Source organism: Carcharodon carcharias, chromosome 22, assembly GCF_017639515.1.
Source record: "Carcharodon carcharias isolate sCarCar2 chromosome 22, sCarCar2.pri, whole genome shotgun sequence".
NCBI lineage: Eukaryota > Metazoa > Chordata > Chondrichthyes > Lamniformes > Lamnidae > Carcharodon > Carcharodon carcharias.
Genome location: NC_054488.1, coordinates 63,207,878 through 63,221,741, shown reverse-complemented (window position 1 = coordinate 63,221,741; position 13,864 = coordinate 63,207,878). Strand labels below are relative to the sequence as shown.

Genomic DNA, 13,864 nt, shown 5'->3' with positions numbered 1-13,864 from the left:
CGTGTGTGTGTCTCAGTGTCAGCTCCTGTACAGTCCGTGTGTGTGTGTCTCAGTGTCTGTTCCTGTACAGTCCGTGTGTGTGTGTCTCAGTGTCTGTTCCTGTACAGTCCGTGTGTGTGTGTCTCAGTGCCTGCTCCTGTACGTTCCGTGTGTGTCTCAGTGTCAGCTCCTGTACGGTCCATGTGTGTGTCTCAGTGTCAGCTCCTGTACGGTCTGTGTGTGTGTCTCAGTTTCAGCTCCTGTACGGTCCGTGTGCGTGTGTCTCAGTGTCAGCTCCTGTACAGTCCGTGTGTGTCTCAGTGTCAGCTCCTGTACAGTCTGTGTGTGTGTCTCAGTGTCAGCTCCTGTACGTTCTGTGTGTGTGTCAGTGTCAGCTCCTGTACGGTCCATTTGTGTGTCTCAGTGTCAGCTCCTGTACGGTCCATGTGTGTGTCTCAGTGTCAGCACCTGTACAGTCCGTGTGTGTCTCGGTGTCAGCTCCTGTACGGTCCATGTGTGTGTGTCTCAGTGTCAGCTCCTGTGCAGTCTGTGTGTGTGGGTGTGTGTCTCAGTGTCAGCTCCTGTACAGTCTGTGTTTGTGTCTCAGTGTCAGCTCCTGTACAGTCTGTGTGTGTGTCTCAGTGTCAGCTCCTGTACGGTCCGTGTGTGTCTCAGTCTCAGCTCCTGTACGGTCCATATGTGTGTGTCTCAGTTTCAGCTCTTGTACAGTCCGTGTGTGTGTCTCAGTGTCAGCTCCTGTACAGTCCGTGTGTGTGTCTCAGTGTCAGCTCCTGTACAGTCCGTGTGTGTGTGTCTCAGTATCAGCTCCTGTACGGTCCGTGTGTGTGTGTCTCAGTATCAGCTCCTGTACGGTCCGTGTGTGTGTGTCTCAGTGTATGCTCCTGTACAGTCCGTGTGTGTGTGTCTCAGTGTCAGCTCCTGTACGGTCCGTGTGTGTGTCTCAGTTTCAGCTCTTGTACAGTCCGTGTGTGTGTCTCAGTGTCAGCTCCTGTACAGTCCATGTGTGTGTCTCAGTGTCAGCTCCTGTACAGTCCGTGTGTGTGTCTCAGTGTCAGCTCCTGTACAGTCCGTGTGTGTGTCTCAGTGTCAGCTCCTGTACGGTCCGTGTGTGTGTGTCTCAGTGTCAGCTCCTGTACGGTCCGTGTGTGTGTCTCAGTGTCAGCTCCTGTACAGTCCGTGTGTGTGTCTCAGTGTCAGCTCCTGTACAGTCCGTGTGTGTGTCTCAGTGTCAGCTCCTGTACGGTCCGTGTGTGTGTGTCTCAGTGTCAGCTCCTGTACGGTCCGTGTGTGTGTGTCTCAGTGTCAGCTCCTGTACAGTCTGTGTGTGTGTCTCAGTGTCAGCTCCTGTACAGTCCGTGTGTGTGTCTCAGTGTCAGCTCCTGTACAGTCCGTGTGTGTGTCTCAGTCTCAGCTCCTGTACGGTCTGTGTGTGTGTCTCAGTGTCAGCTCCTGTACGGTCCGTGTGTGTGTGTCTCAGTGTCAGCTCCTGTACAGTCTGTGTGTGTGTGTCTCAGTGTCAGCTCTTGTACGGTCCGTGTGTGTGTCTCAGTCTCAGCTCCTGTACAGTCCGTGTGTGTGTCTCAGTGTCAGCTCCTGTACAGTCCGTGTGTGTGTCTCAGTGTCAGCTCCTGTACAGTCCGTGTGTGTGTCTCAGTGTCAGCTCCTGTACAGTCTGTGTGTGTGTGTCTCAGTGTCAGCTCCTGTACGGTCCGTGTGTGTGTCTCAGTGTCAGCTCCTGTATGGTCTCATGTATGGGAGAGAAAAGGGAGTTTGGGAGGTTGGCTCAGGAAAGGATAGTGGCAACGATGAGGAGGGAAAGTGGTGTTTGGGAAGAGGGGGAGTTCAGAGAGAGGGTTGTTTGTGGGGATGGAGCAGATCAGGAGAGGAGAGATCTTTGGGAGGGCGAGGTGATAGAGACAATGGGGTAAACTGAGTGGTGTAAGATTCGGGAAGCTGGGTATATTTCACTCCAAACAGCTTCTTGATGATGGTCCCAATGCCTCACTGACCCGGAGTTGCCAACACTCGGGGCTGCCCAGTTCGGGAAAGGGTTTCGGAAACATTCACGGGGCCCTTTAACCAGACTGCGCAGGAATTTCGGACAGCGGCACAGAGACCTGTCCCACGGAAGCAGCTGCTCCACCTCAGCCCTGGAATGCCCTCGAACCCCAGATCCCATAGCTGTCGCGGACACCTGGAAAAATAGGCGCAGAGTTAACAAATCTCTGAGCTACACAATCTCAGGATGCAGACGGTGACAAGCCAGTCACAGGCAGTGGCAGGGATCGTTCAGCAGCAGGAGGGCTTTCTGAACGCAGTGGGTGTGGGGTGTTGGGGGGCTGGCAGGGGGTGGAATGGGGAGAGATGGATGGTGGGAGAAGGCGGGCGGAGAGAGAGGAAGGAAGAGCAGTAAAACAGAACTCAATAGATGTTGGGTTGGTTCCACCTCAGCACAGGAGAGATGCCTCTTAGCCTTCAGCTAATCTGCCTGAAATTCCCCATAATTTCCTGCAAAATTGGAGTCCCACCAGGCGACATGCTGCCTACTCCGAACTCACTGAGACCCTCAGCATCCAATCAGCAGCTCCCTCAGTTGCACAGCCCCTAGTATCAAATTATACCAGGACTCTGCCACTTGGTAATTAAGATAATGAGAGCCCGGTGAAAAGAAATATTATTTCATAAGCTACTAGAAATGAGTAGATAACAAGAAACACAAAATGAAATGCCTCTGGACATCTTTCAGTAAGAGTCACATCAATACTCTGGGTTCCAAATTCCACAGGTGACAAGATTGATAGACGGTTGGGCTGAATCCTCTCCCGAGAACTGAACTTAAATTGAATTGAATTTAAATACTCAGGCACAACAGCATCTGAATACGAGGAAGATGGATTGACTCCACCACAGCAAGAAGATCATTTTTTTCTCTCCTTGTAATTATCTTACTCCTCTTCCCCCAGCTCTCTCATACCACACTAGCAGAATGGACGATTGCTGCCAAACTAACAACAACCTGCATTTATATCATGTCATTAACCTAGTAAAATGTCCCAAAGTGCTTTGCAGAAGCATTATCAACCATAAATTTGACATCGAGCCATGTAAGGAGATATTAGGTCAGGTGACCAGTAGCTTGGTCAAAGAGGTCGGTTTTAAGGAGCACCTTAAAGGAGGAGAGCGGGATAGAGATATGGAGAGGTTTAGGGAGGGAATTCCAGAGCTGGGGGCCCAGTCAGCTGAAGGCACGGCCACCAGTGGTGGAGGGAGTTGGGAATGCATTAGGGGAACGCAGAGATCTCAGAGGGTTGTGGAGATGAAGGTTACAGAGCTAGGAAGGGGTGAGGCCATGGAGGGATTTGAAAACAGGGGTGAGAAATTTAAATTGAGACGTTACTTGACCGGGAACCAATATAGGTCAGCGAGCACAAGCGGTATAGAGGAACGGGACTCGGTGTGAGTCTTTATGTAGCTGGCACTCAGTCTGTAGGAGACCAACCCGGGGTGACTCTCATACAGGCCCCCTCTTTAATCCTGGGGAAATGCTTACATTTTCTCTTCTTGTAAAAGACAATGAAGAAGCAATTCCTCTTCACTTTGCTGTCTTGTTCCTGAGGAGCCTGAAATCCCTCTTCTCCTCCCCACCGCGCCCGACTCATTGGGTCCGACTTTAACTCTGTGCAACTGGCTAGATTTTGAATAATCACTTCCCACCTGGACACATTCATCCCCAGGACCTCAAACTAGTGGGATTTCTCACTTCCACCAACCATTTCTATGGGCCAGGCAGTGACTCAGTGGGTATCAAGTCTCACCTGTGAATTAGAAAATTGAGGGTTCAAACCCCACTCTGGGACTTGAACAGCACATGTAGACTGGTTCTCGCAGTGGTGTGCTGCACTGTCAGGAGTGCTGGCTTGGATGGGATTCACCTGTCTGCCTCCTCAGGTGGATGTAAAAATCCTGAAATTTTGAAGAAGCACAGTGTCCTGGCCAATATCTATCCTCAACCTACACTACAAAAATAGATTTCTTGGTTATTTACCTCATTAATGTTTATGGGACCTTGCTGTGTGCAAATTGGTTGTTGTGTTTCATACGTTATATCACTTCAAATTCTTTCATGGGATATGGTGTTACTGGTTGCCCGTCCCTAATTACCCCTGAACTGAGTGCCTTACTGGGCCATTTCAGAGGGTCAAACACATTGGGTCTGAAGTCCCATGGAGGCCAGGCCAGGTCAAGACAGCATATTCCCTTCAGTGAACTAGATAGGTTTTCACATTGATGATAGTTTTGTGGTCACCATTACTGATTCTTAGCTTTCAATTCCAGATTTAACTAAATGAATTCAAACTCCACCAGCTGCTGTGGTGGGATTTGAACCTGGGTCCCAGCATCATTATCCTGGGCCTCTGGATTACTAGCCCAGGGATATTATCACTCTGCCACTGCCTCCCCTTCACTAGGTGGCAAGTGCTTTAGGGTGTCCTGAGGTCTCAAAAGAGGGTAAAGAAATTTTTATAATAAATTCTTTATTTTCTTGAATAATATTGCAAAATGGAAGATGAGCTTGTTCCCAGATGATATCAGTAAGGAGGGTTGGTGCCTGCCCCATTCAGTCAGATGTGAGAGACCCCATGGCATTATTTCAAAGGAGACCTGGGTAGTTCTCCACCATGTTCCTGGGACCAATTATTCAGTGTCACAGTGTGTGGGTTAGAAAGGGTGAGCTCAGGGAGAGGAGTGATTCCTTGCATTCAGTGGCACATACTTAGTGAGGGAAGAAAAGGCAATTGATTGGCAATGGCAGCACTTGGTGTGAAGGGGCTCACACGAGACTTTGAGATTATTTTACAATGTAAAGTAACTGTGGACACTTTCAGTCTAAGCTCCCTCTTGTGGATCCCTCTGTACCTTCTTTTGAAAATCATGGATTAACAGAATTTCTCGCAGAACCACAATGCAGAAGAATAACAGGAACTCATGACAAAGAGAATTTGATATAAAAGAAAAGCAAGCTTTGAAAATTGGCCAATTAACCCAACTCCTTTCTGTACAGCCCTGTCAGGGGAATTAAGAAATCCTTTCCGAAACCCAGACATACACACTCGCAACACTCCCTCCATGATAAACCAGAGAGAGATGAAAAGAATGACAGATTAAAATGTTACGGAGTAACCTACTACCATAGGCAGGGAATAGAAATCAAATCGCAATGGATTTATTTCAAAAGAAACTTTGCTGTTTCAAGCCCTAGGTTCTTTCTAATTTTTGTTGCTTTTATTTCGATAGGACAATGAATCTGCTCATCCTGTCCTCCAGAGATCCATGACAGAATGTACTCATCAGTACTGAGCAAGAGAGAAGATGAAGTGTGCTGGTCACTAGGGTCCTCTGTCCTTCTCCGAGACACAGAAATATTCATTAAAATGCAGGCCTTTCCACTTGGAATCAGGATTGTTCTACGGGCAAAAATCTGATAAATCAAAAATTTCCCAGGTCCATATGACAGTCAGAACTTTAAAGGAAGAAAGATTACAACCTGAGTGTCTGGTTTACATGCTGGGGGTGAAATTAGAGGTATGAGAGACACTAAACGGACAGAATCACACCTGCAACTTGTTACATCCAGAGACACAATGACAGGATAGTGTAGAGGGAGCTTTACTCTGTATCTAACCCTGTGCTGTACCTGTCCTGGGAGTGTTTGATGGGGACAGTGTAGAGGGAGCTTTACTCTGTATCTAACCCTGTGCTGTACCTGTCCTGGGAGTGTTTGATGGGGACAGTGTAGAGTGAGATTTACTCTGTATCTAACCCCGTGCTGTACCTGTCCTGGGAGTGTTTGATGGGGACAGTGTAGAGGGAGATTTACTCTGTATCTAACCCCGTGCTGTACCTGTCCTGGGAGTGTTTGATGGGGACAGTGTAGAGGGAGCTTTACTCTGTATCTAACCCCGTGCTGTACCTGTCCTGGGAGTGTTTGATGGGGACAGTGTAGAGGGTTTACTCTGTATCTAACCCCGTGCTGTACCTGCCCTGGGAGTGTTTGATGGGGACGGTGTAGAGGGAGATTTACTCTGTATCTAACCCTGTGCTGTACCTGTCCTGGGAGTGTTTGATGGGGACAGTGTAGAGGGAGATTTACTCTGTATCTAACCCCGTGCTGTACCTGTCCTGGGAGTGTTTGATGGGGACAGTGTAGAGGGAGATTTACTCTGTATCTAACCCCGTGCTGTACCTGTCCTGGGAGTGTTTGATGGGGACGGTGTAGAGGGAGATTTACTCTGTATCTAACCCCGTGCTGTACCTGTCCTGGGAGTGTTTGATGGGGACAGTGTAGAGGGTGCTTTACTCTGTATCTAACCCCGTGCTGTACCTGTCCTGGGAGTATTTGATGGGGACAGTGTAGAGGGTGCTTTACTCTGTATCTAACCCCGTGCTGTACCTGTCCTGGGAGTGTTTGATGGGGACAGTGCAGAGGGAGCTTTACTCTGTATCTAACCCTGTTCTGTACCTGCCCTGGGAGTGTTTGATGGGGACAGTGTAGAGGGAGCGTTACTCTGTATCTAACCCCGTGCTGTACCTGTCCTGGGAGTGTTTGATGGGGACAGTGTAGAGGGAGATTTACTCTGTATCTAACCCCGTGCTGTACCTGTCCTGGGAGTGTTTGATGGGGACAGTGTAGAGGGAGATTTACTCTGTATCTAACCCCGTGCTGTACCTGTCCTGGGAGTGTTTGATGGGGACAGTGTAGAGGGAGATTTACTCTGTATCTAACCCCGTGCTGTACCTGTCCTGGGAGTGTTTGATGGGGACGGTGTAGAGGGAGCGTTACTCTGTATCTAACCCCGTGCTGTACCTGTCCTGGGAGTGTTTGATGGGGACAGTGTAGAGGGAGCTTTACTCTGTATCTAACCCCGTGCTGTACCTGTCCTGGGAGTGTTTGATGGGGACAGTGTAGAGGGAACTTTACTCTGTATCTAACCCTGTGCTGTACCTGCCCTGGGAGTGTTTGATGGGACTGGTGTAGAGGGAACTTTACTCTGTATCTAACCCTGTGCTGTACCTGTCCTGGGAGTGTTTGATGGGGACAGTGTAGAGGGAGCTTTACTCTGTATCTAACCCTGTGCTGTACCTGTCCTGGGAGTGTTTGATGGGGACAGTGTAGAGGGAGCTTTACTCTGTATCTAACCCCGTGCTGTACCTGTCCTGGGAGTGTTTGATGGGGACAGTGTAGAGGGAACTTTACTCTGTATCTAACCCCGTGCTGTACCTGTCCTGGGAGTGTTTGATGGGGACAGTGTAGAGTGAGCTTTACTCTGTATCTAACCCTGTGCTGTACCTGTCCTGGGAGTGTTTGATGGGGACAGTGTAGAGGGAGCTTTACTCTGTATCTAACCCCGTGCTGTACCTGTCCTGGGAGTGTTTGATGGGACAGTGTAGAGGGAGATTTACTCTGTATCTAACCCCGTGCTGTACCTGTCCTGGGAGTGTTTGATGGGACAGTGTAGAGGGAGATTTACTCTGTATCTAACCCCGTGCTGTACCTGTCCTGGGAGTGTTTGATGGGACAGTGTAGAGGGAGATTTACTCTGTATCTAACCCCGTGCTGTACCTGTCCTGGGAGTGTTTGATGAGGACAGTGTAGAGGGAACTTTACTCTGTATCTAACCCCGTGCTGTACCTGTCCTGGGAGTGTTTGATGGGACAGTGTAGAGGGAGATTTACTCTGTATCTAACCCCGTGCTGTACCTGTCCTGGGAGTGTTTGATGGAGACGGTGTAGACGGAGCTTTACTCTGTATCTAACCCCGTGCTGTACCTGTCCTGGGAGTGTTTGATGAGGACAGTGTAGAGGGAGCTTTACTCTGTATCTAACCCCGTGCTGTACCTGTCCTGGGAGTGTTTGATGGGACAGTGTAGAGGGAGATTTACTCTGTATCTAACCCCGTGCTGTACCTGTCCTGGGAGTGTTTGATGAGGACAGTGTAGAGGGAACTTTACTCTGTATCTAACCCCGTGCTGTACCTGTCCTGGGAGTGTTTGATGGGACAGTGTAGAGGGAGATTTACTCTGTATCTAACCCCGTGCTGTACCTGTCCTGGGAGTGTTTGATGGGGACAGTGTAGAGGGAGCGTTACTCTGTATCTAACCCCGTGCTGTACCTGTCCTGGGAGTGTTTGATGGGGACAGTGTAGAGGGAGCTTTACTCTGTATCTAACCCCGTGCTGTACCTGTCCTGGGAGTGTTTGATGGGGACGGTGTAGAGGGAGATTTACTCTGTATCTAACCCCGTGCTGTACCTGTCCTGGGAGTGTTTGATGGGGACAGTGTAGAGGGAGATTTACTCTGTATCTAATCCTGTGCTGTACCTGTCCTGGGAGTGTTTGATGGGACTGGTGTAGAGAGAGCTTTACTCTGTATCTAACCCCGTGCTGTACCTGTCCTGGGAGTGTTTGATGGGGACAGTGTAGAGGGAGCTTTACTCTGTGTCTAACCCCGTGCTGTACCTGTCCTGGGAGTGTTTGATGGGCACAGTGTAGAGGGAGATTTACTCTGTATCTAACCCCGTGCTGTACCTGTCCTGGGAGTGTTTGATGGGGACGGTGTAGAGGGAGCTTTACTCTGTATCTAACCCCGTGCTGTACATGTCCTGGGAGTGTTTGATGGGGACAGTGTAGAGGGAGCGTTACTCTGTATCTAACCCCGTGCTGTACCTGTCCTGGGAGTGTTTGATGGGGACAGTGTAGAGAGAGCTTTACTCTGTATCTAACCCCGTGCTGTACCTGTCCTGGGAGTGTTTGATGGGGACAGTGTAGAGGGAGCTTTACTCTGTATCTAACCCCGTGCTGTACCTGTCCTGTGAGTGTTTGATGGGGACAGTGTAGAGGGAGATTTACTCTGTATCTAACCCCGTGCTGTACCTGTCCTGGGAGTGTTTGATGGGGACAGTGTAGAGGGAGTTTTACTCTGTATCTAACCCCGTGCTGTACCTGTCCTGGGAGTGTTTGATGGGACTGGTGTAGAGGGAGATTTACTCTGTATCTAACCCAGTGTTGTACCTGTCCTGGGAGTGTTTGATGGGGACAGTGTAGAGGGAGCTTTACTCTGTATCTAACCCCGTGCTGTACCTGTCCTGGGAGTGTTTGATGGGGACAGTGTAGAGGGTGCTTTACTTTTTATCTAACCCCGTGCTGTACCTGTCCTGGGAGTGTTTGATGGGGACAGTGTAGAGGGAGCTTTACTCTGTTTCTAACCCCGTGCTGAACCTGTCCTGGAGTGTTTGATGGGGACAGTGTAGAGGGAAGGATTAGAAGAAGCTCTGAGCCCCCAGACAGTGACCATGAACAGGAGCCCTGGTTTAGAGTAAAGGTTTTACATCAGAAGCATATGATGCTAATGTAACTTTGATGTAATGACACATCATCAAGTAACAGCTCTGGAGGGAAGAGAGTTCCAACCTTGTGCAGAGTTTCTAAAGTGTTGAGTAGCTTACTCAAGGAATCTAGATAAACCCTGAAAAACCCCATCTAGACCCTGAACACATGACAAAACAGCCAGATTCCTAAACCAAGTGCACCCTTCTTCCTGTTCAATTCTGGGCCGAGCTGACTGCACCACAAATTGTGCTTGAAGCAGGGAAATTGCTGCTTCACAAGTGGACAGTAACTCACTAATCCAATCACCACATGAGCTGATCTCCATTGTCGGTGCCTGAAACTCAGGCTTGGACCACAAACAGAGAGGCTTCACATAGAAACCAACCAGCCCTGAACCTTATAGATTGGCAAAGATTTTCCCTAAAGCAAATCCTTGGGGGTAAACTACAAATCATTGAATCATAGCCTGGTTACAGCACAGAAGGAGGTCATTCAGCCCATCGTGTCCGTGCTGGCTCTCTGCAGGAGCCATTCACCGAATGCCACTTTCCTGCCTATTCCTGTAGCCCTCCAATTTCTTTCTGTTCAGGTAATGATCCAGTTCCCTTTTGAAGCCTTAATTGACCCTTCCTGCCCCCACACTCTCAGGCAGCACATTCCAGATTCACATGTTACATGAAGAAGTTTCTCCTCATGTCGCTGTTGCTTCTTTTGTCAATTACCTTACATCTGTGCCCTCTGCTTCTCGATCCTTCCGTGAATGGGAATGGTTGGTGGGCTGAATGAGTGCCTTGTGTGCTGTGAGAATTTACGGACTCTGTACCCAATCCATCTCCTTTGAAGTGCTCCCATTGTTCAATGATATAAGTAGTTTCCATTTTAAAAGTGGACACAGGAATTTATAATAGGGAATGCTGGGAGGAAATAGGCACAGACTTTTAATACCTCATTATATAGATAGATAGATCTCTTTTAAAAAATGTGCAATATTAATATCTCTTATAAGCTGATTCTTCTGTTAAGGCACAGAGCTTCTCTGTCACTTATTGAGTGATAACCAGTATAAATGTCAAAATATTACCGATTTTATAATACACACAAAACACATTATATGAAGCCATATTTATCACCCCACAAAGTTGCAAAATGGTATGGAAAATACTTTACTTAAAAGATGAGTTATTGCATTTCCCTCATGACATTATCTCCCCCTGTGCTCACTGGCATTCTGTTTATTCAATCTCTCTGCGGACTGATTAATGTGAAGCGTCTCTGTTTTATGAAAGGGTCTCTTTCGGAAGACAAATAAATAAAGCCACAACAATGTGATGGGCACACACAGTGTGTGTGATGTGTCACTGCGGTATTACAGACTGATAACCATTACTCTCTCTAATGGGGTTTTCTGGTGATCCTGACAGTCGTGCATGGTGCACAGGATCACCCTTTCACATTGAGCACTGGTTGACCAAGCCACACCTATGCAGAAAGAGAGACGTAATGGAACAAATGGCCTTTCCTTCCCCCTCTCTGTCATTCCAAGTCTCCAGCTGGAAACCAGGTTTCCCACCCTGTGAGGTGTTGATAGATCAGGAGTCAGGTCTGCTGCCTGTTGTCAGCCTGTGAACAACAGTGTTTAATCCTGAAATGCCCCAATTAAAATTGGACAGTTGAGAGAAGTGTTGGATTGTGATTGCGTACTCAAAGCTTCTCTTCACTTTATACAGCGGCTGTAAGAAAGATAGAGAGAGGGAGAGACTCAGAAAGAGAGGTAGAGAGAGACTCAGAGAGAGAGGCAGAGAGAGACTCAGAAAGGGAGAGACAGAGAGACTCAGAGAGAGAGAGAGAGAGAGAGACAGAGAGAAACAGAGAGAGACTCAGAGAGAGAGAGAGAGACAGAGAGAGAGAGAGTCAGAGAGAGAGAGAAAGAGATTCAGAGACAGAGGGGCAGAGAGAGACTCAGAGAGAGAGAGACTCAGAGAGAGAGACAGGGAGAGAGAGAGAGAGAGAGACAGAGAGAGGCTCTGTGAGGGCACGGTAGGGTTACCTTGCCGCATAGCCGAGCCTCGGCTTAACTGACTTCTAGGAGGTGTTCACTCGGAGAGAGGGAGGATTCGCAGCCCTGTTGGCTGTGCAGCTATGGTATCCTACAATCTTCTGGCACCAGACCACAGTAATTCATACACGTATACAGTGAGTGATCCTTACCCTGCTGCATAAACAGCAAATCTGTGAGTAACGCTAACACTGCTGAATAAACAGTAACTTTGCAGTTATACAATGAATAATCCTCACCCTGCTGAATATACTATTCTAAGCACACGTGAGTTTAGCACTGATACATCGAGTGATGTAATGATGATTAAATCCTATTGGAAGCTTTGAGATCTTTAGCACCAATCGTTCCCATAATTTAAATTTAGGCAAGCCATTGACACACAGGGTTTTGCAAAATTACCTTTAACCCAACCCCAAAAGGCCAAATATTGGAGCATGCACAAAGTTGACACAGTCATCCAGATAACCTCCACTAAAAACTAGCAAAATAACATGAAATACAATGCAAGTTAATAAAAATTCAGTCTGTTTTTCTCTGCGTTTACACTGTCTATTCTCCATCAGTCAATATTAATACTCACCAACTTCAGAAGCTAATTACTCTCTGGATAGCTGATCCCTATCTCTGACCACCTCACACCAAATTTCTAAACAGCCTGACTATTTCTCTGGGGCTCAGTGGGTAACACTCTGATTTCTGAGTCACAAGGGTTGTGGGTTCAAACTGCCCTGTCAGGGGCATGAAACCAAGGCCCAAGATAGCCCTACTCAGCTAGATTTAAAAAGCCCCATGGCCACTGTTGTGAGAAAGAGTGCTGGAGTTCTCCCTGCTGTCCTGACCAATATTTGTCCCTGAATCAGCATCAGTAAAAAAAAACAGTTTAGTTGTAATCACACGGCCGTTTGTGGGATCTTGCTGTGCCCCGATTGGCTGGTGCATTTCCTACATCACAGCAGTGACTGCACTTCAAAGAAAAACTTCATTGGATGTAAAACAATCTGGAGTGTCATGAGGTTGTGAAAGGTGCTATATAAATGCAAGTCCTTCCTGTCTGACCTTTCGTCTTCTGTGGTCTCAATACCTTTGCGTTTTGCTCCTCCCTCTGTCCCTCCCAACCCCTCTCTGACCCCAACTCAAATTATAGCAAATAGAGATAGCAAATTCCAAATCTTCCAAACTCAAGCCTTAGTCATCATTCTAGATGGGTATTGTTCAGCCTTTATTTAATCACACCCTTCCTTAATCTGCCAGCACATTTTTAACAGCTTTGATATAGTTAAACATGGATTCTCAAGTTGAAGGTTGTACTTGTTTAACATTTAGTCTCAGTCGCAGTGATATGAAAATCTTGTGCATCCCACAATAATCATACCCGCATACATCACTTAACAGATGCACGATAAACACATCTATCACACGTATAATTCCACTCATGAGTCATTTATTCAGAGTTACAGAGTTTAGCGTTAGAATTAAATTAAATATTCTGCAACTGGCAAGAGGTAAACTGATTAATTCCTAAGCCTGCACATCTCAATAAAATGCCAGATCTCACAGCAACACACTCAGTCATTCATTCTTGGAATGTGGGCATCATTGGCAAAGTTGGCATTTACTGTCCTTCTCTAGTTATACTGGACTTACCTAAATAGCTCCTGAGGCCAAGTCAGAGGGCAGTTAAGTGTCAGTCAGGGGCGATGTGGGACTGGAGTCACGTTTAAAGCCAGCTCAGGTGAGGACAGCTGGCTTTCTTACCTCAAAGGAGCTCAATGGTCAATAAAGTCATGGTTACTTTTACTGACACCAGCTTCTTATTTCTAGGTCTGAATTCAAGCTGCCTGTGGTGGGATTGGAACTCAGGCTCAGCTGGATTATTAAACTAGGCCCCTAATAATGCAGTAACACAACAACTACTCTCCCATATCTTGTCATGTTACACAGGATAGCCCCCTCCAGGTAGCCTGCCCTGATAGGGCATTGGCGAGCATGGATTTTCATTGGATTAGTCCATGATTATTGCTTGGCAAAGTACTGCAGTGGTTTGCCGTTGCTTTTTTTTTGCGGGGTGGCTGACCAAGATACTCTCCCACTCTTACCGCCTCTGCCATCAGGCAAGTTGGAAGGATTTACAGGCTGATATTCAACCCGTTTGGCCACGTTATGGACACACCTTCCATGGACATCCAGTCCCGGAGCGGGATTTGAACCTGGAGCTTCTGGCCCAGGGGTAGGAACACCACCCCTGCACTACAAGATCTCCACCCAGGATGGACAGCGCAGAAACAGGCCAATTGGCCCAACCAGTCCAATGCTGGTGTTTCTGCTCTACTCCAGCCTCCTCCCATCTATCCTCATCTAAATCTATCATCACACCTCTCTATTCCTTTTTCTCTCATGATTTATTAGTGAATATCTTATAT

At 47.6% G+C, this 13,864-nt stretch overlaps 1 protein-coding gene across 1 annotated transcript in view; it reads right to left on the bottom strand.

The window, feature by feature from the left end:
• Positions 1-13,864, bottom strand: part of LOC121293687 (carbonic anhydrase-related protein 10) — a 468,778-nt gene that overhangs the window by 149,708 nt on the left and 305,206 nt on the right. The gene's annotated exons all lie outside the window — the stretch shown is intronic.